We start from the raw sequence: 14,865 nt of genomic DNA on the forward strand, positions 1-14,865 counted from the left end.
TGAGAGTAAAACAGTATTCCTGGAAAAAGAAAAGTGGAGTGGGGGTAGAAATGAGAATAAAACAGTATTCCTGGAAAAAGGAAAGGGGAGTGGGGGTATAAATGAGAATAAAACAGCATTCCTGGAAAAAGGAAAGGGGAGTGGGGGTAGAAATGAGAGTAAAACAGCATTCCTGGAAAAAGAAAAGGGGAGTGGATGTATAAATGAGAGTAAAACAGCATTCCTGGAAAAAGGAAAGGGGGTGTGGAGCCATAAATGAGAGTAAAACAGTATTCCTGTGAAAAGGAAAGGGGAGTGGGGGTAGAAATGAGAATAAAACAGCATTCCTGGAAAAAAGAAAGGGGAGTGGAGCTATAAATGAGAGTAAAACAGTCTTGCTGGAAAAAGGAAAGGGAAGTGGGGGTAGAAATGAAAATAAAACAGCATTCCTGGAAAAAGGAAAGGGGGGTGGAGGTATAAATGAGAATAAAACAGTATTGCTGGAAAAGGGAAAGGGGAGTGGGGGTAGAAATGAGGGTAAAACAGCATTCCTGGAAAAAGGAAAGGGGAGTGGAGCTCTAAATGAGAGTAAACAGTATTGCTGGAAAAAGGAAAGGGGAGTGGGGGTAGAAATGAGAATAAAACAGTATTGCTGGAAAAAGGAAAGGGGAGTGGGGGTATAAATGAGAATAAAACAGCATTCCTGGAAAAAGAAAAGGGGAGTGGAGGGAGAAATGAGAGCAAAAGGGAGTGGAGGTAGAAATGAGTCTAAAACAGTATTGCTATGAAAAGGAAAGGGGAGTGGAGGTATAAATGAGAGTAAAACAGCATTCCTGGAAAAAGAAAAGGGTAGTGGAGGGAGAAATGAGAGTAAAACAGTATTGCTGGAAAAAGGAAAGGGGAGTGGAGGTATAAATGAGAGTAAAACAGTATTCCTGGAAAAGGGAAAGAGAGTGGAGGGAGAAATGAGATTAAAACAGTATTGCTGGAAAAAGAAAAGGGGAGTGGGGGTAGAAATGAGAATAAAACAGTATTCCTGGAATAAGGAAAGGGGAGTGGAGCTATAAATGAGAGTAAAACAGTATTCCTGGAAAAAGGAAAGGGGAGTGGAGGTATAAATGAGAATAAAACAGTATTCCTGGAAAAAGGAAAGGGGAGTGGAGGTAGAAATGAGAGCAAAAGGGAGTGGAGGTAGAAATGAGTCTAAAACAGTATTGCTATGAAAAGGAAAGGGGAGTGGAGGTATAAATGAGAGTAAAACAGTATTGCTGGAAAAAGGAAAGGGGAGTGGAGGTATAAATGAGTCTAAAACAGTATTCCTGGAAAAGGGAAAGAGAGTGGAGGGAGAAATGAGATTAAAACAGTATTGCTGGAAAAAGGAAAGGGGAGTGGAGGTAGAAATGAGAGTAAAACAGTATTCCTGGAAAAGGGAAAGAGAGTGGAGGGAGAAATGAGATTAAAACAGTATTGCTGGAAAAAGGAAAGGGGAGTGGAGGTATAAATGAGAGTAAAACAGTATTGCTGGAAAAAGGAAAGGGGAGTGGAGGTATAAATGAGAGTAAAACAGTATTCCTGGAAAAGGGAAAGAGAGTGGAGGGAGAAATGAGATTAAAACAGTATTGCTGGAAAAAGGAAAGGGGAGCGGAGGTATAAATGAGAGTAAAACAGTATTGCTGGAAAAAGGAAAGGGGAGTGGAGGTATAAATGAGAGTAAAACAGCATTCCTGGAAAAAGAAAAGGGGAGTGGAGGTATAAATGAGAGTAAAGCAGCATTCCTGGAAAAAGAAAAGGGGAGTGGAGGTATAAATGAGAGTAAAACAGTATTCCTGGAAAAAGGAAAGGGGAGTGGGGGTAGAAATGAGAATAAAACAGCATTCCTGGAAAAAGGAAAGGGGAGTGGAGGTATAAATAAGAATAAAACAGCATTCCTGGAAAAAGGAAAGGGGAGTGGAGCTATAAATGAGAGTAAAACAGTATTGCTGGAAAAAGGAATGGGGAGTGGAGCTATAAATGAGAGTAAAACAGTATTCCTGGAAAAAGGAAGGGGGAGTGGGGGTAGAAATGAGAATAAAACAGCATTGATAGAAAAAGGAAAGGGGAGTGGAGCTATCAATGAGAGTAAAACAGTATTGCTAGAAAAAGGAAAGGGGAGTGGAGGGAGAAATGAGAGTAAAACAGTATTGCTGGAAAAAGGAAAGGGGAGTGGAGGTATAAATGAGAGTAAAACAGTATTCCTGGAAAAGGGAAAGAGAGAGGAGGGAGAAATGAGATTAAAACAGTATTGCTGGAAAAATAAAAGGGGAGTGGAGGTATAAATGAGAATAAAACAGCATTCCTGGAAAAGGAAAGGGGAGTGGAGCTATAAATGAGAGTAAAACAGTATTCCTGGAAAAAGGAAAGGGGAGTGGGGGTAGAAATTAGAATAAAACAGTATTGCTATAAAAAGGAAAGGGGAGTGGAGGTATAAATGAGAATAAAACAGCATTCCTGGAAAAAGGAAAGGGGAGTGGAGGTATAAATGAGAGTAAAACAGTATTCCTGGAAAAAGGAAAGGGGAGTGGGGGTAGAAATGAGAATAAAACAGTATTGCTAGAAAAAGGAAAGGGGAGTGGAGGTATAAATAAGAATAAAACAGCATTCCTGGAAAAAGGAAAGGGGAGTGGAGCTATAAATGAGAGTAAAACAGTATTGCTGGAAAAAGGAATGGCGAGTGGAGCTATAAATGAGAGTAAAACAGTATTCCTGGAAAAAGGAAGGGGGAGTGGGGGTAGAAATGAGAATAAAACAGCATTGATAGAAAAAGGAAAGGGGAGTGGAGCTATCAATGAGAGTAAAACAGTATTGCTAGAAAAAGGAAAGGGGAGTGGAGGTAGAAATGAGAGTAAAACAGTATTGCTAGAAAAAGGAAAGGGGAGTGGAGGTAGAAATGAGAGTAAAACAGTATTGCAAGAAAAAGGAAAGGGGAGTGGAGCTATAAATGAGAGTAAAACAGTATTCCTGGAAAAAGGAAAGGGGAGTGGGGGTAGAAATGAGAATAAAACAGTATTGCTGGAAAAAGGAAAGGGGAGTGGAGCTATAAATGAGGATAAAACAGCATTCCTGGGAAAAGGAAAGGGGAGTGGAGCTATAAATGAGAGTAAAACAGTATTCCTGGAAAAAGAAAAGTGGAGTGGGGGTAGAAATGAGAATAAAACAGTATTCCTGGAAAAAGGAAAGGGGAGTGGGGGTATAAATGAGAATAAAACAGCATTCCTGGAAAAAGGAAAGGGGAGTGGGGGTAGAAATGAGAGTAAAACAGCATTCCTGGAAAAAGAAAAGGGGAGTGGATGTATAAATGAGAGTAAAACAGCATTCCTGGAAAAAGGAAAGGGGGTGTGGAGCCATAAATGAGAGTAAAACAGTATTCCTGTGAAAAGGAAAGGGGAGTGGGGGTAGAAATGAGAATAAAACAGCATTCCTGGAAAAAAGAAAGGGGAGTGGAGCTATAAATGAGAGTAAAACAGTCTTGCTGGAAAAAGGAAAGGGAAGTGGGGGTAGAAATGAAAATAAAACAGCATTCCTGGAAAAAGGAAAGGGGGGTGGAGGTATAAATGAGAATAAAACAGTATTGCTGGAAAAGGGAAAGGGGAGTGGGGGTAGAAATGAGGGTAAAACAGCATTCCTGGAAAAAGGAAAGGGGAGTGGAGCTCTAAATGAGAGTAAACAGTATTGCTGGAAAAAGGAAAGGGGAGTGGGGGTAGAAATGAGAATAAAACAGTATTGCTGGAAAAAGGAAAGGGGAGTGGGGGTATAAATGAGAATAAAACAGCATTCCTGGAAAAAGAAAAGGGGAGTGGAGGGAGAAATGAGAGCAAAAGGGAGTGGAGGTAGAAATGAGTCTAAAACAGTATTGCTATGAAAAGGAAAGGGGAGTGGAGGTATAAATGAGAGTAAAACAGCATTCCTGGAAAAAGAAAAGGGTAGTGGAGGGAGAAATGAGAGTAAAACAGTATTGCTGGAAAAAGGAAAGGGGAGTGGAGGTATAAATGAGAGTAAAACAGTATTCCTGGAAAAGGGAAAGAGAGTGGAGGGAGAAATGAGATTAAAACAGTATTGCTGGAAAAAGAAAAGGGGAGTGGGGGTAGAAATGAGAATAAAACAGTATTCCTGGAATAAGGAAAGGGGAGTGGAGCTATAAATGAGAGTAAAACAGTATTCCTGGAAAAAGGAAAGGGGAGTGGAGGTATAAATGAGAATAAAACAGTATTCCTGGAAAAAGGAAAGGGGAGTGGAGGTAGAAATGAGAGCAAAAGGGAGTGGAGGTAGAAATGAGTCTAAAACAGTATTGCTATGAAAAGGAAAGGGGAGTGGAGGTATAAATGAGAGTAAAACAGTATTGCTGGAAAAAGGAAAGGGGAGTGGAGGTATAAATGAGTCTAAAACAGTATTCCTGGAAAAGGGAAAGAGAGTGGAGGGAGAAATGAGATTAAAACAGTATTGCTGGAAAAAGGAAAGGGGAGTGGAGGTAGAAATGAGAGTAAAACAGTATTCCTGGAAAAGGGAAAGAGAGTGGAGGGAGAAATGAGATTAAAACAGTATTGCTGGAAAAAGGAAAGGGGAGTGGAGGTATAAATGAGAGTAAAACAGTATTGCTGGAAAAAGGAAAGGGGAGTGGAGGTATAAATGAGAGTAAAACAGTATTCCTGGAAAAGGGAAAGAGAGTGGAGGGAGAAATGAGATTAAAACAGTATTGCTGGAAAAAGGAAAGGGGAGCGGAGGTATAAATGAGAGTAAAACAGTATTGCTGGAAAAAGGAAAGGGGAGTGGAGGTATAAATGAGAGTAAAACAGCATTCCTGGAAAAAGAAAAGGGGAGTGGAGGTATAAATGAGAGTAAAGCAGCATTCCTGGAAAAAGAAAAGGGGAGTGGAGGTATAAATGAGAGTAAAACAGTATTCCTGGAAAAAGGAAAGGGGAGTGGGGGTAGAAATGAGAATAAAACAGCATTCCTGGAAAAAGGAAAGGGGAGTGGAGGTATAAATAAGAATAAAACAGCATTCCTGGAAAAAGGAAAGGGGAGTGGAGCTATAAATGAGAGTAAAACAGTATTGCTGGAAAAAGGAATGGGGAGTGGAGCTATAAATGAGAGTAAAACAGTATTCCTGGAAAAAGGAAGGGGGAGTGGGGGTAGAAATGAGAATAAAACAGCATTGATAGAAAAAGGAAAGGGGAGTGGAGCTATCAATGAGAGTAAAACAGTATTGCTAGAAAAAGGAAAGGGGAGTGGAGGGAGAAATGAGAGTAAAACAGTATTGCTGGAAAAAGGAAAGGGGAGTGGAGGTATAAATGAGAGTAAAACAGTATTCCTGGAAAAGGGAAAGAGAGAGGAGGGAGAAATGAGATTAAAACAGTATTGCTGGAAAAATAAAAGGGGAGTGGGGGTAGAAATGAGAATAAAACAGTATTCCTGGAATAAGGAAAGGGGAGTGGAGCTATAAATGAGAGTAAAACAGTATTCCTGGAAAAAGGAAAGGGGAGTGGAGGTATAATTGAGAATAAAACAGTATTCCTGGAAAAAGGAAAGGGGAGTGGAGGTAGAAATGAGAGCAAAAGGGAGTGGAGGTAGAAATGAGTCTAAAACAGTATTGCTATGAAAAGGAAAGGGGAGTGGAGGTATAAATGAGAGTAAAACAGTATTGCTGGAAAAAGGAAAGGGGAGTGGAGGCATAAATGAGTCTAAAACAGTATTCCTGGAAAAGGGAAAGAGAGTGGAGGGAGAAATGAGTCTAAAACAGTATTGCTGGAAAAAGGAAAGGGGAGTGGAGGAAGAAATGAGAGTAAAACAGTATTGCTGGAAAAATAAAAGAAGAGTGGAGGTAGAAATGAGAGTAAAACAGTATTCCTGGAAAAAGGAAAGGGGAGTGGAGGTAGAAATGAGAATAAAACAGTATTCCTAGAAAAAGAAAAGGGGAGTGGAGGTAGAAATGAGAGTAAAACAGTATTGCTGGAAAAAGGAAAGGGGAGTGGGGGTAGAAATGAGAGTAAAACAGCATTCCTGGAAAAAGAAAAGGGGAGTGGAGGTAGAAATGAGTCTAAAACAGTATTGCTAGAAAAAGGAAAGGGGAGTGGGGGTAGAAATGAGAGAAAAACTATTCCTGGAAAAACAAAAGAGAGTGGAGGTAGAAATGAGAGTAAAACAGTATTCCTGGAATAAGGAAAGGGGAGTGGCGCTATAAATGAGAGTAAAACAGTATTCCTGGAAAAAGGAAAGGGGAGTGGAGGTATAAATGAGAATAAAACAGTATTCCTGGAAAAAGAAAAGGGGAGTGGAGGTAGAAATGAGAGTAAAACAGTATTGCTGGAAAAAGGAAAGGGGAGTGGAGGCATAAATGAGAGTAAAACAGCATTCCTAGAAAAAGAAAAGGGGAGTGGAGGGAGAAATGAGAGTAAAACAGTATTGCTGGAAAAAGGAAAGGGGAGTGGAGGTATAAATGAGAGTAAAACAGTATTCCTGGAAAAGGGAAAGAGAGTGGAGGGAGAAATGAGATTAAAACAGTATTGCTGGAAAAAGAAAAGGGGAGTGGGGGTAGAAATGAGAATAAAACAGTATTCCTGGAATAAGGAAAGGGGAGTGGAGCTATAAATGAGAGTAAAACAGTATTCCTGGAAAAAGGAAAGGGGAGTGGAGGTATAAATGAGAATAAAACAGTATTCCTGGAAAAAGGAAAGGGGAGTGGAGGTAGAAATGAGAGCAAAAGGGAGTGGAGGTAGAAATGAGTCTAAAACAGTATTGCTATGAAAAGGAAAGGGGAGTGGAGGCATAAATGAGTCTAAAACAGTATTCCTGGAAAAGGGAAAGAGAGTGGAGGGAGAAATGAGATTAAAACAGTATTGCTGGAAAAAGGAAAGGGGAGTGGAGGTAGAAATGAGAGTAAAACAGTATTCCTGGAAAAGGGAAAGAGAGTGGAGGGAGAAATGAGATTAAAACAGTATTGCTGGAAAAAGGAAAGGGAAGTGGGGGTAGAAATGAGAGTAAAACAGCATTCCTGGAAAAAGGAAAGGGAGGTGGAGCTATAAATGAGAGTAAAACAGTATTGCTAGAAAAAGGAAAGGGGAGTGGAGGTATAAATGAGATTAAAACAGTATTGCTGGAAAAAGGAAAGGGGAGCAGAGGTATAAATGAGAGTAAAACAGTATTGCTGGAAAAAGGAAAGGGGAGTGGAGGTATAAATGAGAGTAAAACAGCATTCCTGGAAAAAGAAAAGGGGAGTGGAGGTATAAATGAGAGTAAAGCAGCATTCCTCGAAAAAGAAAAGGGGAGTGGAGGTAGAAATGAGATTAAAACAGTATTCCTGGAAAAGGGAAAGAGAGTGGGGGGAGAAATGAGATTAAAACAGTATTGCTCGAAAAAGGAAAGGGGAGTGGAGGTATAAATGAGAGTAAAACAGTATTCCTGGAAAAGGGAAAGAGAGTGGAGGGAGAAATGAGATTAAAACAGTATTGCTGGAAAAAGGAAAGGGGAGTGGAGGTATAAATGAGAGTAAAACAGTATTCCTGGAAAAGGGAAAGAGAGTGGAGGGAGAAATGAGAATAAAACAGTACTGCTGGAAAAAGGAAAGGGGAGTGGAGGCAGAAATGAGAGCAAAAGGGAGTGGAGGTAGAAATGAGTCTAAAACAGTATTGCTAGAAAAAGGAAAGGGGAGTGGAGGTAGAAATGAGAGCAAAACTATTCCTGGAAAAAGAAAAGGGGAGTGGAGGTAGAAATGGGAATAAACAAGCATTCCAGGAAAAAGGAAAGGGGAGTGGAGGTAGAAATGAGAGATAAACAGTATTCCTGGAAAAAGGAAAGGGGAGTGGAGCTATAAATGAGAGTAAAACAGTATTCCTGGAAAAAGGAAAGAGAGTGGAGGTAGAAATGAGAATAAAACAGCATTCCTGGAAAAAGAAAATGGGAGTGGAGGTAGAAATGAGAGTAAAACAGTATTGCTGGAAAAAGGAAAGGGGAGTGGAGGTAGAAATGAGAGTAAAACAGCATTGCTGGAAAAGGAAATGGGGAGTGGGGGGTATAAATGAGAATAAAACAGCATTCCTGGAAAAAGGAAAGGGGAGTGGGGGTATAAATGAGAATAAAACAGTATTCCTGGAAAAAGGAAAGGGGAGTGGGGTAGAAATGAGAATAAAACAGTATTCCTGGAAAAAGGACAGGGGAGTGGAGCTATAAATGAGAGTAAAACAGTATTGCTAAAAAAAGGAAAGGGGAGTGGGGGTAGAAATGAGAATAAAACAGTATTGCTGGAAATAGGAAAGGGGAGTGGGGGTAGAAATGAGAGTAAAACAGCATTCCTGGAAAAAGGAAAGAGGAGTGGGGGTAGAAATGAGAGTAAAACAGTATTGCTGGAAAATGGAAAGGGAAATGGGGGTAGAAATGAGAGTAAAACAGCATTCCTGGAAAAAGGAAAGGGGAGTGGAGCTATAAATGAGAGTAAAACAATATTCCTGGAAAAAGGAAAGGGGAGTGGGGGGTATAAATGAGAGTAAAACAGTATTGCTAGAAAAATGAAAGGGGAGTGGAGGTAGAAATGAGAGTAAAACAGTATTGCTGGAAAAAGGAAAGGGGAGTGGAGGCAGAAAAGAGAGTAAAACAGTATTGCTAGAAAAAGGAAAGGGGAGTGGAGCTATAAATGAGAGTAAAACAGTATTGCAAGAAAAAGGAAAGGGGAGTGGAGGTAGAAATGAGAGTAAAACAATATTGCTGGAAAAAGAAAAGGGGAGTGGAGGTAGAAATGAGAGTAAAACAGTATTGCTGGAAAAAGGAAAGGGGAGTGGGGGTATAAATGAGAGTAAAACAGTATTCCTGGAAAAAGGAAAGGGGAGTGGGGGTAGAAATGAGAATAAAACAGTTTTGTTAGAAAAAGGAAAGGGGAGTGGAGCTATAAATGAGAGTAAAACAGTATTTCTAGAAAAAGGAAAGGGGAGTGGGGGTAGAAATGAGAATAAAACAGTATTGCGAGAAAAAGGAAAGGGGAGTGGAGGTATAAATGAGAATAAAACAGCATTCCTGGAAAAGGAAAGGGGAGTGGAGCTATAAATGAGAGTAAAACAGTATTCCTGGAAAAAGGAAAGGGGAGTGGGGGTAGAAATTAGAATAAAACAGTATTGCTATAAAAAGGAAAGGGGAGTGGAGGTATAAATGAGAATAAAACAGCATTCCTGGAAAAAGGAAAGGGGAGTGGAGGTATAAATGAGAGTAAAACAGTATTCCTGGAAAAAGGAAAGGGGAGTGGGGGTAGAAATGAGAATAAAACAGTATTGCTAGAAAAAGGAAAGGGGAGTGGAGGTATAAATAAGAATAAAACAGCATTCCTGGAAAAAGGAAAGGGGAGTGGAGCTATAAATGAGAGTAAAACAGTATTGCTGGAAAAAGGAATGGCGAGTGGAGCTATAAATGAGAGTAAAACAGTATTCCTGGAAAAAGGAAGGGGGAGTGGGGGTAGAAATGAGAATAAAACAGCATTGATAGAAAAAGGAAAGGGGAGTGGAGCTATCAATGAGAGTAAAACAGTATTGCTAGAAAAAGGAAAGGGGAGTGGAGGTAGAAATGAGAGTAAAACAGTATTGCTAGAAAAAGGAAAGGGGAGTGGAGGTAGAAATGAGAGTAAAACAGTATTGCAAGAAAAAGGAAAGGGGAGTGGAGCTATAAATGAGAGTAAAACAGTATTCCTGGAAAAAGGAAAGGGGAGTGGGGGTAGAAATGAGAATAAAACAGTATTGCTGGAAAAAGGAAAGGGGAGTGGAGCTATAAATGAGGATAAAACAGCATTCCTGGGAAAAGGAAAGGGGAGTGGAGCTATAAATGAGAGTAAAACAGTATTCCTGGAAAAAGAAAAGTGGAGTGGGGGTAGAAATGAGAATAAAACAGTATTCCTGGAAAAAGGAAAGGGGAGTGGGGGTATAAATGAGAATAAAACAGCATTCCTGGAAAAAGGAAAGGGGAGTGGGGGTAGAAATGAGAGTAAAACAGCATTCCTGGAAAAAGAAAAGGGGAGTGGATGTATAAATGAGAGTAAAACAGCATTCCTGGAAAAAGGAAAGGGGGTGTGGAGCCATAAATGAGAGTAAAACAGTATTCCTGTGAAAAGGAAAGGGGAGTGGGGGTAGAAATGAGAATAAAACAGCATTCCTGGAAAAAAGAAAGGGGAGTGGAGCTATAAATGAGAGTAAAACAGTCTTGCTGGAAAAAGGAAAGGGAAGTGGGGGTAGAAATGAAAATAAAACAGCATTCCTGGAAAAAGGAAAGGGGGGTGGAGGTATAAATGAGAATAAAACAGTATTGCTGGAAAAGGGAAAGGGGAGTGGGGGTAGAAATGAGGGTAAAACAGCATTCCTGGAAAAAGGAAAGGGGAGTGGAGCTCTAAATGAGAGTAAACAGTATTGCTGGAAAAAGGAAAGGGGAGTGGGGGTAGAAATGAGAATAAAACAGTATTGCTGGAAAAAGGAAAGGGGAGTGGGGGTATAAATGAGAATAAAACAGCATTCCTGGAAAAAGAAAAGGGGAGTGGAGGGAGAAATGAGAGCAAAAGGGAGTGGAGGTAGAAATGAGTCTAAAACAGTATTGCTATGAAAAGGAAAGGGGAGTGGAGGTATAAATGAGAGTAAAACAGCATTCCTGGAAAAAGAAAAGGGTAGTGGAGGGAGAAATGAGAGTAAAACAGTATTGCTGGAAAAAGGAAAGGGGAGTGGAGGTATAAATGAGAGTAAAACAGTATTCCTGGAAAAGGGAAAGAGAGTGGAGGGAGAAATGAGATTAAAACAGTATTGCTGGAAAAAGAAAAGGGGAGTGGGGGTAGAAATGAGAATAAAACAGTATTCCTGGAATAAGGAAAGGGGAGTGGAGCTATAAATGAGAGTAAAACAGTATTCCTGGAAAAAGGAAAGGGGAGTGGAGGTATAAATGAGAATAAAACAGTATTCCTGGAAAAAGGAAAGGGGAGTGGAGGTAGAAATGAGAGCAAAAGGGAGTGGAGGTAGAAATGAGTCTAAAACAGTATTGCTATGAAAAGGAAAGGGGAGTGGAGGTATAAATGAGAGTAAAACAGTATTGCTGGAAAAAGGAAAGGGGAGTGGAGGTATAAATGAGTCTAAAACAGTATTCCTGGAAAAGGGAAAGAGAGTGGAGGGAGAAATGAGATTAAAACAGTATTGCTGGAAAAAGGAAAGGGGAGTGGAGGTAGAAATGAGAGTAAAACAGTATTCCTGGAAAAGGGAAAGAGAGTGGAGGGAGAAATGAGATTAAAACAGTATTGCTGGAAAAAGGAAAGGGGAGTGGAGGTATAAATGAGAGTAAAACAGTATTGCTGGAAAAAGGAAAGGGGAGTGGAGGTATAAATGAGAGTAAAACAGTATTCCTGGAAAAGGGAAAGAGAGTGGAGGGAGATATGAGATTAAAACAGTATTGCTGGAAAAAGGAAAGGGGAGCGGAGGTATAAATGAGAGTAAAACAGTATTGCTGGAAAAAGGAAAGGGGAGTGGAGGTATAAATGAGAGTAAAACAGCATTCCTGGAAAAAGAAAAGGGGAGTGGAGGTATAAATGAGAGTAAAGCAGCATTCCTGGAAAAAGAAAAGGGGAGTGGAGGTATAAATGAGAGTAAAACAGTATTCCTGGAAAAAGGAAAGGGGAGTGGGGGTAGAAATGAGAATAAAACAGCATTCCTGGAAAAAGGAAAGGGGAGTGGAGGTATAAATAAGAATAAAACAGCATTCCTGGAAAAAGGAAAGGGGAGTGGAGCTATAAATGAGAGTAAAACAGTATTGCTGGAAAAAGGAATGGGGAGTGGAGCTATAAATGAGAGTAAAACAGTATTCCTGGAAAAAGGAAGGGGGAGTGGGGGTAGAAATGAGAATAAAACAGCATTGATAGAAAAAGGAAAGGGGAGTGGAGCTATCAATGAGAGTAAAACAGTATTGCTAGAAAAAGGAAAGGGGAGTGGAGGGAGAAATGAGAGTAAAACAGTATTGCTGGAAAAAGGAAAGGGGAGTGGAGGTATAAATGAGAGTAAAACAGTATTCCTGGAAAAGGGAAAGAGAGAGGAGGGAGAAATGAGATTAAAACAGTATTGCTGGAAAAATAAAAGGGGAGTGGGGGTAGAAATGAGAATAAAACAGTATTCCTGGAATAAGGAAAGGGGAGTGGAGCTATAAATGAGAGTAAAACAGTATTCCTGGAAAAAGGAAAGGGGAGTGGAGGTATAATTGAGAATAAAACAGTATTCCTGGAAAAAGGAAAGGGGAGTGGAGGTAGAAATGAGAGCAAAAGGGAGTGGAGGTAGAAATGAGTCTAAAACAGTATTGCTATGAAAAGGAAAGGGGAGTGGAGGTATAAATGAGAGTAAAACAGTATTGCTGGAAAAAGGAAAGGGGAGTGGAGGCATAAATGAGTCTAAAACAGTATTCCTGGAAAAGGGAAAGAGAGTGGAGGGAGAAATGAGTCTAAAACAGTATTGCTGGAAAAAGGAAAGGGGAGTGGAGGTAGAAATGAGAGTAAAACAGTATTGCTGGAAAAAGAAAAGAAGAGTGGAGGTAGAAATGAGAGTAAAACAGTATTCCTGGAAAAAGGAAAGGGGAGTGGAGGTAGAAATGAGAATAAAACAGTATTCCTGGAAAAAGAAAAGGGGAGTGGAGGTAGAAATGAGAGTAAAACAGTATTGCTGGAAAAAGGAAAGGGGAGTGGGGGTAGAAATGAGAGTAAAACAGCATTCCTGGAAAAAGAAAAGGGGAGTGGAGGTAGAAATGAGTCTAAAACAGTATTGCTAGAAAAAGGAAAGGGGAGTGGGGGTAGAAATGAGAGAAAAACTATTCCTGGAAAAACAAAAGAGAGTGGAGGTAGAAATGAGAGTAAAACAGTATTCCTGGAATAAGGAAAGGGGAGTGGCGCTATAAATGAGAGTAAAACAGTATTCCTGCAAAAAGGAAAGGGGAGTGGAGGTATAAATGAGAATAAAACAGTATTCCTGGAAAAAGAAAAGGGGAGTGGAGGTAGAAATGAGAGTAAAACAGTATTGCTGGAAAAAGGAAAGGGGAGTGGAGGCATAAATGAGAGTAAAACAGCATTCCTAGAAAAAGAAAAGGGGAGTGGAGGGAGAAATGAGAGTAAAACAGTATTGCTGGAAAAAGGAAAGGGGAGTGGAGGTATAAATGAGAGTAAAACAGTATTCCTGGAAAAGGGAAAGAGAGTGGAGGGAGAAATGAGATTAAAACAGTATTGCTGGAAAAAGAAAAGGGGAGTGGGGGTAGAAATGAGAATAAAACAGTATTCCTGGAATAAGGAAAGGGGAGTGGAGCTATAAATGAGAGTAAAACAGTATTCCTGGAAAAAGGAAAGGGGAGTGGAGGTATAAATGAGAATAAAACAGTATTCCTGGAAAAAGGAAAGGGGAGTGGAGGTAGAAATGAGAGCAAAAGGGAGTGGAGGTAGAAATGAGTCTAAAACAGTATTGCTATGAAAAGGAAAGGGGAGTGGAGGCATAAATGAGTCTAAAACAGTATTCCTGGAAAAGGGAAAGAGAGTGGAGGGAGAAATGAGATTAAAACAGTATTGCTGGAAAAAGGAAAGGGGAGTGGAGGTAGAAATGAGAGTAAAACAGTATTCCTGGAAAAGGGAAAGAGAGTGGAGGGAGAAATGAGATTAAAACAGTATTGCTGGAAAAAGGAAAGGGAAGTGGGGGTAGAAATGAGAGTAAAACAGCATTCCTGGAAAAAGGAAAGGGAGGTGGAGCTATAAATGAGAGTAAAACAGTATTGCTAGAAAAAGGAAAGGGGAGTGGAGGTATAAATGAGATTAAAACAGTATTGCTGGAAAAAGGAAAGGGGAGCAGAGGTATAAATTAGAGTAAAACAGTATTGCTGGAAAAAGGAAAGGGGAGTGGAGGTATAAATGAGAGTAAAACAGCATTCCTGGAAAAAGAAAAGGGGAGTGGAGGTATAAATGAGAGTAAAGCAGCATTCCTCGAAAAAGAAAAGGGGAGTGGAGGTAGAAATGAGATTAAAACAGTATTCCTGGAAAAGGGAAAGAGAGTGGGGGGAGAAATGAGATTAAAACAGTATTGCTCGAAAAAGGAAAGGGGAGTGGAGGTATAAATGAGAGTAAAACAGTATTCCTGGAAAAGGGAAAGAGAGTGGAGGGAGAAATGAGATTAAACCAGTATTGCTGGAAAAAGGAAAGGGAAGTGGAGGTATAAATGAGAGTAAAACAGTATTCCTGGAAAAGGGAAAGAGAGTGGAGGGAGAAATGAGAATAAAACAGTACTGCTGGAAAAAGGAAAGGGGAGTGGAGGCAGAAATGAGAGCAAAAGGGAGTGGAGGTAGAAATGAGTCTAAAACAGTATTGCTAGAAAAAGGAAAGGGGAGTGGAGGTAGAAATGAGAGCAAAACTATTCCTGGAAAAAGAAAAGGGGAGTGGAGGTAGAAATGGGAATAAACAAGCATTCCAGGAAAAAGGAAAGGGGAGTGGAGGTAGAAATGAGAGATAAACAGTATTCCTGGAAAAAGGAAAGGGGAGTGGAGCTATAAATGAGAGTAAAACAGTATTCCTGGAAAAAGGAAAGAGAGTGGAGGTAGAAATGAGAATAAAACAGCATTCCTGGAAAAAGAAAATGGGAGTGGAGGTAGAAATGAGAGTAAAACAGTATTGCTGGAAAAAGGAAAGGGGAGTGGAGGTAGAAATGAGAGTAAAACAGCATTGCTGGAAAAGGAAATGGGGAGTGGGGGGTATAAATGAGAATAAAACAGCATTCCTGGAAAAAGGAAAGGGGAGTGGGGGTATAAATGAGAATAAAACAGTATTCCTGGAAAAAGGAAAGGGGAGTGGGGTAGAAATGAGAATAAAACAGTATTCCTGGAAAAAGGACAGGG

Source organism: Myxine glutinosa, chromosome 11 (genome assembly GCF_964187855.1).
Source record: "Myxine glutinosa chromosome 11, kmMyxGlut1.1, whole genome shotgun sequence".
Lineage (NCBI taxonomy): Eukaryota > Metazoa > Chordata > Myxini > Myxiniformes > Myxinidae > Myxine > Myxine glutinosa.